At 41.0% G+C, this 11,679-nt stretch overlaps 1 protein-coding gene across 1 annotated transcript in view; it reads right to left on the bottom strand.

Moving 5' to 3' along the window:
- RARG (retinoic acid receptor gamma) overlaps positions 1-3,436 on the bottom strand; it is a 135,749-nt gene extending 132,313 nt beyond the window's left edge. The window contains exon 1 of the mRNA XM_069970198.1: positions 3,287-3,436. The gene's annotated coding sequence lies outside the window, so the exon portion shown is untranslated. The remainder of the gene's footprint in view (positions 1-3,286) is intronic.
- Between the last annotated feature and the right edge of the window lie 8,243 nt (positions 3,437-11,679).

The raw sequence follows: 11,679 nt of genomic DNA on the forward strand, positions 1-11,679 counted from the left end.
TGATAGGTCCAAGGTAACCTGTTCTGGGTCACTGATGGAAAAAACTGCTAGAATTCTTCCTTCAATCAGTTATAATATAAAATAAAGAACAAGCATTACACGTTTATATATCTTATTAGTTCTCTTATTACAGAATAGACACTTAGAAGAACTCAAAAGGAACCTGTCAAGTTGAAAATTGAGGCCAATCTGCAGGAACGATATTATAGAGCAGGAGAAGCTGAGCAGATTGATATATAGTTTTTGGGGTAAATTCCAGTATAGTCATTTATTCATATAAACCTCTGCTCATTCTGGGCTAAGTAGTCAAGTGGGAGGCCCTAACCAGTGATTGACAACTCTTTATACACAGTTTTACAGAAATAACTGTCACTTAAAGGGAACCAATCAGAGAGGCTACTAACTGGTCTCTCTGCCAATCAATCATCCCCACAGAGATAGCCGTGAATAGTTACGGGGGCGGCTCTCCGCCCAGATGACTAGTTCTGCCTCTTTCCTGGCCTTGCATGCTGGAATAAAAAAAAAATGTTTTACCTACATATACATCTAACGCTGAAGACACTGCTCATATGGTAAGGAAGCTGTGTAGGACATCTTTTTGGTGCATCTGGGAGCTACCTTGGTTCCCTTTAACTACTTAGCCCTGAATAGCAGATAATTCCATATGACAATTCCATAGAACTCAATTCCACAGAATTCCTTAGGACAAATGACAAGTAATCTTGGAACTTTTCCTACAAAAGTATTTATCACTCTACACAGCTCCTCCTTTTGTATAACTTGCTCAATGCAGATTGGACTACATTTTTAAAGTGACATATTCCTTTAAATAATTTGAATACAATACAATATTGAACAGCAAACAACAAATCCCCTATTCGGGGATACTATTGGACTCCCTCTAATAGCTGCTAATAATATGCAGGACTATGGGATGCTGAGGGATTTCCGGCTCTCTGCCCTTTACCTTGTATATCTCACAGCTGACTACAAGCTATCAAAAAGCAACCTGCGCTTTACAGATATACTAGGAAGATGACCATGGCAGAAGTGAGTTCTCCTGGCTGCCATGCTTTACTATCACATGATACTATCAGGAATTGCTATTCATGCCATTTCTTCTGGCTTTTTAGTTTCACCAAGGCTTGATATATACTTTAAACTTTACATTTTTGTGTATCAAATACAAAAACTTTCCCTTAAAATGAGACAAAAGAAACTTTCTTGCTATAGCGTCTGCAAACTAATAAAATAAAACCCATATGTTTAATACTTTACATGGCCTGCAATATATATATATATATATATATATATAGAGAGAGAGAGAGAGAGAGAGAGAGAGAGAGAGAGAGAGCATAGTAATAGCCCAGAAAGAATTTGTGAGTCAGCAAAGAAAAAAAGGACCCCAAATAAATGATACCATAATGTTCAGCCAAAGGACCCACAATTTATTAATTTAATACTTTGAAGTGTTATCCTGGGACCGAGCAGCCGAGCAAATCTCCCATTTCTGTCACACTCCCTACAATCTAAGTGTCTTCAACATATAAACCAATGCTGTGGTTACCTAACCACATCACAGGGTCACTAAACCGCTCTTCCCCGAACTCCCTCCTTTTACCATCATCTTTCTGCGGTACCACACACAAAATCACAGAGCCGCAGTCAGACACAGCTCTGGGGGGCAACAGGCGGAGCAGGAAAGGGTGCTGTTTCTTTACCCTCATGCCAACCCCCCTCCTCTGAGTTCACCTCATCTCACCTCCTTCCCCCCAATACCCTCTTCTTCAACCTCCTCCTCTATAAAAATATTAAAGCATGTTGGAAAATAATAAAAGGCAGTGGAGACTCCTGCTGGCAGTCTTGGGAATTGCACTGGAAATCATTTTTGTTCCAACACAACTAAGGGTTAATTAGTAAAGGTGAGCAAAGTTAGTATAGAGGCAAATCTACACGACTAGGTACTGATATAGCATAGTGGATAAGTATAGGATAGTGGTTTACATTCCTTATTGCTCCAGCAGAACTGAATTTGTCATCAGCCTGTTTGGGGTTAAATTGGTAATGTATGATGTTAACGCTATATAGTAAGATAAGGTAGTAGGTTTACCTGCAGTTCTATAGAAGCCAATAACAACATTGAGTGATCTAAAAATGAGTTGTGCCAAGGCAAACAGAGCTTATTGTAAAATACACAAAGTGACCTTAAATAATGGGAGAGGAGGTGTTATAAGTGCTACGACGTAATACCTAGTACTGTACACGGATCTGAGAGTAACAACAAAATGAGTAAAAATGCTATTAAATATACAGAAAGCAAACATCAAATAAAGTAGAAAGATAAAAAAAGTTTGAATAAACCTCGAATTGGCACAAAAAAAAAAAAAAATGTAGAAACAAAAATCCTGAGCTAATGAGAAAGTGATGGTCCCCTTAACCTCCCGGCAAGGAAAGGGTGCAGAGTGAAAATTGGTAACTAAGATATGTTCACATTGGACTGAAATGTTGCAGATTTCCTGTCCTGCAGATTTTGACCTCCCTATTGAAGTCGTGTGTAAGCATACACCTAAAAGCAAAAACTTCCTTGTGTGTGTGTGAATGGTCTCATCCTGGCCGGATAAATTCTGCACCTACAAGTGGCAGATCAGCAAGTTCATTGTGCTAGGAGATCTGCCCAGAAAAGCTGCATAGGCTGAAGCCACACGTTGGGGAGAGAAAGCCCTGGAGCATCTTAGGATACTGGCAAGAAATGGAGAAAGTAAATTAGAAGAGCAATGTAAAGGAAGAAATAGGAGAAGGGAGAATGGAGCAACTAGAAGAAGGCTGGTAACTAAGACGAAAGAGATCTAAGAAACAGTAAAGTAGTTAAAAGGAAGAATGAAGGGAAAGAGAAAGCAGCGAGAGTCCCACAAGTACAGAAGGGGGGAAGCCCAGAGCACTGAGAAAATGAGAAAAATATTGCAAGGAGGTTTCTAGACAGAGCTAGCTGACAGCCGTGACCTCTGCCCTTCCTCAGCCAAACAAAAAAGCAACGTGTCAATAGTCATTGTGCCCCGGCTCCCGATCACAGGGGCACGGATGACCAGAGGGCAGCAGACGAGAGGACGGGGAGGGAAAGAACATGGAAAGGGGGCACCAGCCGGGTTCAATTATTGAAGGAAAAAATCTCTTCTAACTTCCTGAGATGAGAAGTCTTCCCTCCTCCCTGAAAAGTTCCCTAAAAGAAAACAATAGGCGCCCTCCCCCCACCGGTAGATATCAGTGCTTAGAGCCACTGGACACTCACCTTGTCCAGAAGTACAGCCTCCAGCAGCGTATCTCCGCACGTACCTGGCGTGTGTGTGTGAATGTGTCTGTATCCGTCGTCACACAGCACAGACAGTGAGTGTGTATGTGTGTGTGCCTGTGTGAGTGCTCTCGCCTCCTCTCTTACTTACACTACCAACTCATTACAATCTGCTATTCATAACCCAGGTCATGTGACTACACTCACAAAATATAAAGCACATTTTTTTTTCTCTTCACAAACCACAGAATGAATTTCAGTGGAAAGCACGGAAAATCTAAACACCCCCGCCCCCCCTTCCCCTTACTCTGGCTGTGCCATTCCAGGCAATGTAATTTCAGTCATTATATGACCATCCTCCTGGAGAGGCCTGGACAACATTCCTGTGTACATAAATACATGTGTGCAAGACGTACGTGTGCCAGTGCATAATGTACGTACAAGGCTGAAAGGAGGGCACAGCCGAAAAGTGACCAAGGGGAGAAACGTCAAACCATTCCACATACAAAGTATTCCCCTAAAATATCAGTTTACAACTAGAGCTGACTAGGTTTCTTTAAAATAAGAATTAAAGAAGAAGGAAAAAGAAATGCTGTATCTGCATCTGGGAAAGATGGGTGATAATAACCTGGCAACCATTACAGCTGCCAAGAAAAGCTATAGTCCAAAAACCCTGAGCAGAAAATCCAAAAATCCAAAAAGTTTTGCTGTATGACAGAGCAAAGGAAATTGGGAAAGCTGGGTGTTATGGGAGCCGTAATAGGGACCATACTGGCCGTCAACCAGCACTCTGGGTACAGATATTTTTGTGAGTTGAGACATGGTACAGTAGGTCCTTATAATACTGTCAACTAAGGTAATCTCACCTATGGCTGAGTGCACACAATGTATTTTTTCATTTAATAACGACCGTTGTAACATCAGCCATTATTAAATGAAAAAACACATTGCTTTAATTACTATGGAATCCCGTCCAGAGCGTGTACACTTTGTATACACTTTGACCGGGATTCCTTTTGGCCACACCGAAAACTGACATGTCATTGAACAGCGGCCGCACAAGACTGACAGAGCAGACAATGTAATGTGCGGCTCCGGCCGCACTTTACATTGTTGGCTACGGTGATTTGGAATGCAGGCACACCCAAATGTGCCCACATTTCAAATTAAAAGTTGAAGTTCATCCAGCCGATACTGCAGTCACAGTACGGCTGGTGTCATACTGTGTGTAAACCTGGCCTATGGCTGTAATGAGGATGTCAAAGTACACCATTAGACTATGTTCACACACAGTATTCACGCTCAGTATTTTGGTCCTTATATTGCAAATAAAACCATTAGTGGATTAAAAACACAGAAAGGCTATGTTCACATACTGTTGAAATTGAGTGGATGGCCGTCATGGCAAATAATTGGCGTTATTTTCAAACATGGGCTGTTGTTATGAAATAATGGCTATTATTTGTCATAAAATGACGGCCATCCCCTCAATTTCAACAGTGTGTGAACATAGCCTATCTGTGTTTTCAATCCACTCCTGCTTTTGGTTGCAAAATAAGGACCAAAATACTGAGCAAAAATACTGTGTGTGAACCCAGTCTTATTACGCTCCTCTGAAACTAGCCTCATGGTGTATTCACTCTGTGGCTATGTTTACATGACGTTATTTTCTGTCTGTTTTTTTTCTCTCAGACGTCAGACATTTTGAGTACCAAATGACGTCCGTCATTTGGCGTTTTGGGCACCTGTCATTACAATGACGGCTGTTGGTACATTATTATAGTTCAGGCCCTTTTGAGTGTGGTTCTTTTTTGAAGGTCCATAGAATTAAGTTGTAAAGACGCTGATAAAAAAATGTGTTTGAACAACTAAAAATAAAGTCTGGTATCTGAAAAATAGCATCAGCAAATAATTGTTTTGAACATTCATTTGACGTCCATGCAAACAACGTCCGTTATTTAAAACACTATGGGTGACATTTACCAATGTTGCGCTCCTGGCATACGCCTGCCATATGCCCCGCTCGCATAATGGGCAGGCAGGTGAGTGCAGCAAGGCGGTGAGGAGGTGCTAACAGGTGTAAATCTTCCTACCCGGCACCAGCTGTTGCGCCAGGCGCAGGGTTGGGCACAGGGCCGGTCGGGTTTGCTAAGAGGCGTGCGCCTCTTAGTGAATCCGGCCAGGGAAGGGGGCGGGCCTAATTTAAGACTAGCGTACTCGTACACCAGTCTTGATAAATATCACCCTATGTGTATTGGGCGGCCGTCTTTTCACTGACTTTAATGCATTCCATTGGCTTCTATTATAATTTGATAATTACTTTTTTTTTTTTTTTTTTTTAAAGGCAGATGCCTTCCTTTTTTCACACAGTGGGAACATAGCCTGCAGTAAAAAGACAGTAAAAATTGGAGTTATACATCTTCCAATAATTTTTGCCCATAGGCTCTCATTAGAATTGAATTTTTTTTTAATTATTTTCCTCTGTGTGCACTGATCCCCCACCATGGCCACTGTCAGGTCTTCTGGTCCTGCTAGGGTCCTTATTTTCTGGTCCTGCTAGGGTGCTTTTTTCAGTTCTTGGCTGAGCTGGCTAAAACCGCATCAGAAGACGGCAAAATAGAATTGCTGCAGGACCAGAAGACTTGACAGGAGGGATTGCCAGAGGTGAGTAATCAAGCATTTTTTTTAATTTTCAGTGCACAGGGAGGCAAATTTACAAAAAAAGTAATTTTCCAAAAAAAAAGTCCCTTTTTTGTTTGTTATTTGTTGTGAGTGTAGTCAACTATGTTATTCTGTGCAGATAAATAAGGTATTTTAGTACACTTTTTTTGTCTCAAGTTAAAGAGGTTGTCTGGGAGCAAAAAACTAGTGAACCATTCTGCTCCCAGGACAATCCTTTTAAAGGGGTACTCTGGCCCTGCAGTATAATTTGTGTACGGACAGGGAGGGGGTTGAAATAGAAGCCGATGGGACTTACCTCCCTGGTTCCAGCGGCAGCTCCTGGATCGCACCACCCCTTACCCCTTACGTCACGTGTCAAGTCGCAGCTCTAACCAGGAAGCAATCTAAGCAGAAATCAGTTCACATTGTTATAGTGCCCCCCCCCCCCAAATCATTAAAGAGTCACTGTCGTATTCTTCTTTTTTTTTTTTTTTATTCTTTGCAGAAATCAATAGTCCAGGCGATTTTAAGAAACTTTGTAATTGGGTTTATTAGCCAAATATGCCATTATCTGCATTTAAAAAGCCTTTTCCCAGGTCCCCCCCCCCCCTCCTTCCTCTTTTCCATCCACTGCAAAAAATCTGGAAATTGTGACTTGTTGCATCAGACACAACCATGTCTGTTCTAGGGAGAGGGGAGGGTGGAGGAGGCATTAGCCAACAGCAGAAAGCAGATAACAGAGAATTACAGGCAAGGATCTGGGTTACAGCTGTAATCAGAGCTCAGAGAGGTCAGTGCTGACTGTCAGAGGAGATAAAGGGTAAGGGATTTGTAGATTAGCTCTTTGTTGCCCTGTTTTGGTCTTTTATTTAGCTCTCTCCATAGGAGAACAATGAAGACAGGGGGGAGAGCTTCAAACTGCTTTTGAAAATGCATTTTTCGGCTAATAAACCCCAATTACAAAGTTTCATAAAATTGCCTGGACTATTGATTTCTGCAAAAAAAAAAATTCACGACAGTGACACTTTAAAGTCAAAAAAATTGTTCATTCTAACTTCCAAACTATGTATATTACATTAAAGAGAAGCTTCAGCCACAGCATACTTTGAATATTATAGTAAAATTCCTTGACAGCATCTGACAGTCCAGAAATTCTGACAATCCAGCACTTGTTTCTTGTACACAGGAGAAATATAATCTGGAATGTCACAAGACTAGAAGGCCAAGCAAAGATAACTAAAAAGGAAAGTCTCAGTCACATATTTCATGTTATAGCCTCCCGACCAGCAGCATACAGTCTGGGGTACACATAAGATAGCTGTCACCAAATGCCCATTTTAACAACACCTAGTTTGAACCTCTTAAATTAAACCCATAGAACTACCTACCTGCCGTCTGTGCAAAATGTCCCTAGTAATGTGTCTTGGATCCCAGAGAGTAGAATTATCTGTTCAGAAGCAGCTGTATATTGTGAAGTAGTGGTGCAAAACTGGAAATCCAAAGGACTACTAAACCTTCAATGCCTTTACATAATGTCATACAGTCTCACATAGCAATTCCTTGAAATAATGTAATTATTGGAAATGTTTACGAGTAGTCAGTAATGGGTGTGCTCTGAAAAGCAAGGGGCTTTTTAATAGGGTTAAAGTATACTGCTTAAAGGGAATCTGTCAGCTCCAATCCAACTTCCAATGTGCTGACACTGTTAGATAGCTGTTTGGGCCAGGAGACACCTTTCATATATCTGTCTGTGTTTCTATATTATATAAAAATGCTTTTATTATATAGTAAAAAAAAAAAAAAAAAAAAAAAGGAGTCAATGAGGCTGAAACTCAGCTTCCATGTGTCAACCTAGCAAGGACGAGGAGTAATGAGACATTTTAGCTTGTAGCAGATTTGATTCTTTGTGCCAGAAAATAAAAGCATTTGTCTACATCCTGGAAGCTCAGACAGATATATGAAAGGTACCATTTGTCTTATTGTCCTAACAGCTAACCTTTTTTAGCAGTTTGAAACATGAATTACAGATTACCCTTTACTGGGTGCATATTCAAAAGCCAACAGTATATAGGGATGCATAGCCTTCAGGAAATGCAGGAGACTTGTTATCTGTTATGCAGCACATGACTGGCACTGTTGTGGAGGGTGTCTGGTGCACTGGTTTAAAGCATTGCCCATGCTGCAATGGAACTGCTATGCAGACTCTAAAAATTCCACTGATTCAATTTCTGTTGATTTTATTATTTAACCGCGAGAAGCGCACTACTGCGCTCTTCTCTCTCCAGCTCACTGTGATCTCCGCCTTACTGCAGAAGGCAGGCTCCATTGTAAGTCTTTAGATACAGTGTCCTGCAGCGAGATTGCAGCAAGCCAGTGTAAGAAGCATTTAGAGAGTAATTTATCAAGTATCTGTATGCCACTCATTGCCTCATTGCCAGATTTACTAAGAAGACCTGGGCCTATCGCACAGCAAGCGCAGAAATCTACACTGGAAGAATCTGCAGGGGATTACAGTACAAGTCAAGTGGGTGAAGTGTTACTCTCATTTAAAAAAAAATCCTTTGACATATCACACGGACATGCAAAAAGTTCTGATCAATCGATCTCCGGTTATAGGCTTCAGAAGTCACAACTTTCTTTTGAATGACAGAAATGCCTTGATAAATCAGGTCTGCATGCTGTGAAGTTTGGGGATTTTGTGGAGTTGTGGATTTGAAAATGTAAATTTGTCACACGTTTTTTGCAGACTTGATGCTACTTTACTATTATGGGAAAGTAAAAACCTGCAATGACGCTTGTATTGTGCTACTAGTTGTAGAATCTTTGTGGATCTGCAGAACAATCTGTAACTGCAGATTGTAAAACTATGATTTCCCTCTAAATTACTAGAAAAAACTTGCCTCAGCCCACCACGGCTTCAGTGGTACGTCAACAACAAAAAACTCTTTATAATTCCAATATTAAAAGTTAGACAAGTTTGGCAAATATCATAATAGTGTGCAACCCATCCACATACAGTGCATGAAGTTCAGATCCAGGCAGATTGTGAATTTGCTGCAGATATTATCCATTACATGTCCACTTTACCCTTTAGATGAAATTATTATGGGACATGTTGCTAGCATTATTATAGATAGAGATGAGCAAACCTTGAGCATGCCAGGATCTGAACGCTCCGCATATGTTTACCAGTGGCTAAAGGAGTTGAATGCAGCAATAGGGATTCCTGGAAAACATGATTACAGCCTATGGCCTAAAGGCCCTATTACACAAAGTGATTATCGTCAGCTGATTGTCAGCTGATTGTTGTCTTTCAACGTGTTGAAAGACAAACGACCTTGATAGCAGCAATCTGCTGCCGTCGCTCCGTGTAATAGGAGCAGCGGCAGGGGACCCCCGCTATCTCCTATGGGCAGCCCCACCTGCCCCCTCCCACACTTATCCACTCTCTGTCGGCGTTTGTAATATTGCCAGCAATGATCCGGGAACGAGAAGCAAGTGAGCGCTGACCTGGCAGGTCGGTGCTTGCTTGCTCCCGGAGATCGCTCTGTGTGTTACAGGCTTAAGGCTGTATTTGTGTATTATAGGCAGCTTTAGGGCTGCATCCAACTTCTTCAGCCAGCGTTAATCAAATGCAGAGCTTTGAGACGAACCCTAACATGCTCGAGGTTTAACTCATCTCTAGTTATGGAGAGTGTTTCAGACACTATAGTGGGGCATGTGGGTACAAACCTAATAGGCATCTGGCTAATAATGTTATGGAAACACTGACTGTGGGCATATGTGACACTGTGGGTGAAAGCATTCTTATGACGTTATCAACTGGTAAATGCTTAAGGATGCATTCACATGTACAGGATCTGCAGCAGATCCGCAGCAGATTTGATGGCCCAGATTTGATTTGCCTTGAATCTGCAACTTCAAATCTGCTGCATATCCTATACGTGTGAACGCACTCTGAGGGTACAAACACACACACCATATACGCAGCAGATACGCAGCAGATTTGATGCTGTGTTCAGTTATTTACATCTAATCTGCTGTGTATCTGCTGTGTATCACAGCAGAAAACACGCAGCGAAACGGTGTGTGTGAAGCTACCCTAAGGAAATATTCTCATGCCAGCTCACTGCTCGGGGTCTGATTGGTGGCCCTTATAGAGAAGAAATACTGAGCACTCTCTTAATTGTGTGCAATTGCGTCCTCGTTCAAGGGATTGGTGTGGGTCCTGGCGCTTGGACTCACTTAGCTTCTTATCCCCTATCCTATGAATAGGGAATAGCTGGCATCCCTCCAGTTATATCAGCATGTGTGTATATGAACATCTGAGAGTATGATCTAAAACCCCACCCTGGCAAAATCCTCTACCAAGACCCACACTTCTTTAGGCCAGTCCAGAAATGGAAGCAAGAAAAGGGGTTGGAAAATATATATATAACCTTTGTAACCTTTGTAGCTAGTAATTTAATTCAAAAGAAAATAAAATGATACATAGAGAGCTGAATATCAAATCATCAAAAAAATCCCTTTATTTTGCATGGAAACCATGTAACCATGGGAAAAATATAAAAATAATGAGGGAGACAGTTCATCCCAAGGTCTGACATGTACATTATTAGAATTATTCTGTGGCTCCTGTGGTTAATGCTATATTGAAGGAAAGGAAGCCAAAGACTCAGTAATGACTCCATAGAAAACAAGCAGTCAGTATTTCATTAGCATACCTCAGGGATTATACACATGATTGATAGTGTATATTTTATTAATACCAACCCAAATCAATATTATGAGTATAAGATATATATATATATATATATATATATATATATATATATATATATATATCTTACATAATATAAGAGCTTAATCCAATAGAGTCCACTGAACATAAAGATGAGAGGATCGCCGGAGTGTAGATGAGAGGAGAGACTGTCACCTACACCCAGGCTCTGCCTTCTACAACGATGAAGGATTCTTGCCTACAGCTTACTATACAAGAAAAGACAACTGTTAAACATGTGTCTAGTCACAACCCTCTGGACATCTAGATAGAATGAGAGCATATATCCACCCAACATCTGCATGGAAAGAGGTACCACCAATTGGATAGGGGACAATAGGAATACAGGCAAAGATTCACCAGGAAAAATATGCCCCTGTCACTTAAAAAAATAGAAAAAACTTTTGAAGAGTGCCACAGACATGTCAAAAGTTTTTTTAATGGTCACAGTCTGGGTGTTCAGACCCCTACCAATTATTAGATCTTCATTTCATTGAAGGAGATGGGTTCTATTATGAGTCTATAGAGTTTGTCTCCTGCAGTGAGGGCGACAAGGCAGGAAAGTGGGGTTGTCTGACGACAAAGGTTATTTTCAACTGTCTGATAACATATATGGGAAATAAAGTTATTTTACTGCCGCTCCTATGGTGCTTTTGATGCAAACTGTTCTGTTGTCTTTTCTGATGTTCATCCTATAATATACTTCATGTTCTTGTGTACATTCTAGCTGGGTATTTAGCCAATACTATCTCCCTCCTATTACACTTTCTTGACTGTATTCTTTTCCACTATTAGAGTTGGCTGAATTCCTGGCTAGAGTGTTCTGTACACAGGAACAGGAAGTTTATTACGGTCTAGTTCACACTAGACAGGAGACAGGATATTGGGCTGAAGACAGCACAGCAGAGAGTTTGCATCAAAAGCAGAAGGAAAGTATGAAAACCCATGGAAA

The sequence above is a fragment of the Dendropsophus ebraccatus genome, chromosome 5 (assembly GCF_027789765.1).
Source record: "Dendropsophus ebraccatus isolate aDenEbr1 chromosome 5, aDenEbr1.pat, whole genome shotgun sequence".
Taxonomy (NCBI): Eukaryota; Metazoa; Chordata; class Amphibia; order Anura; family Hylidae; genus Dendropsophus; species Dendropsophus ebraccatus.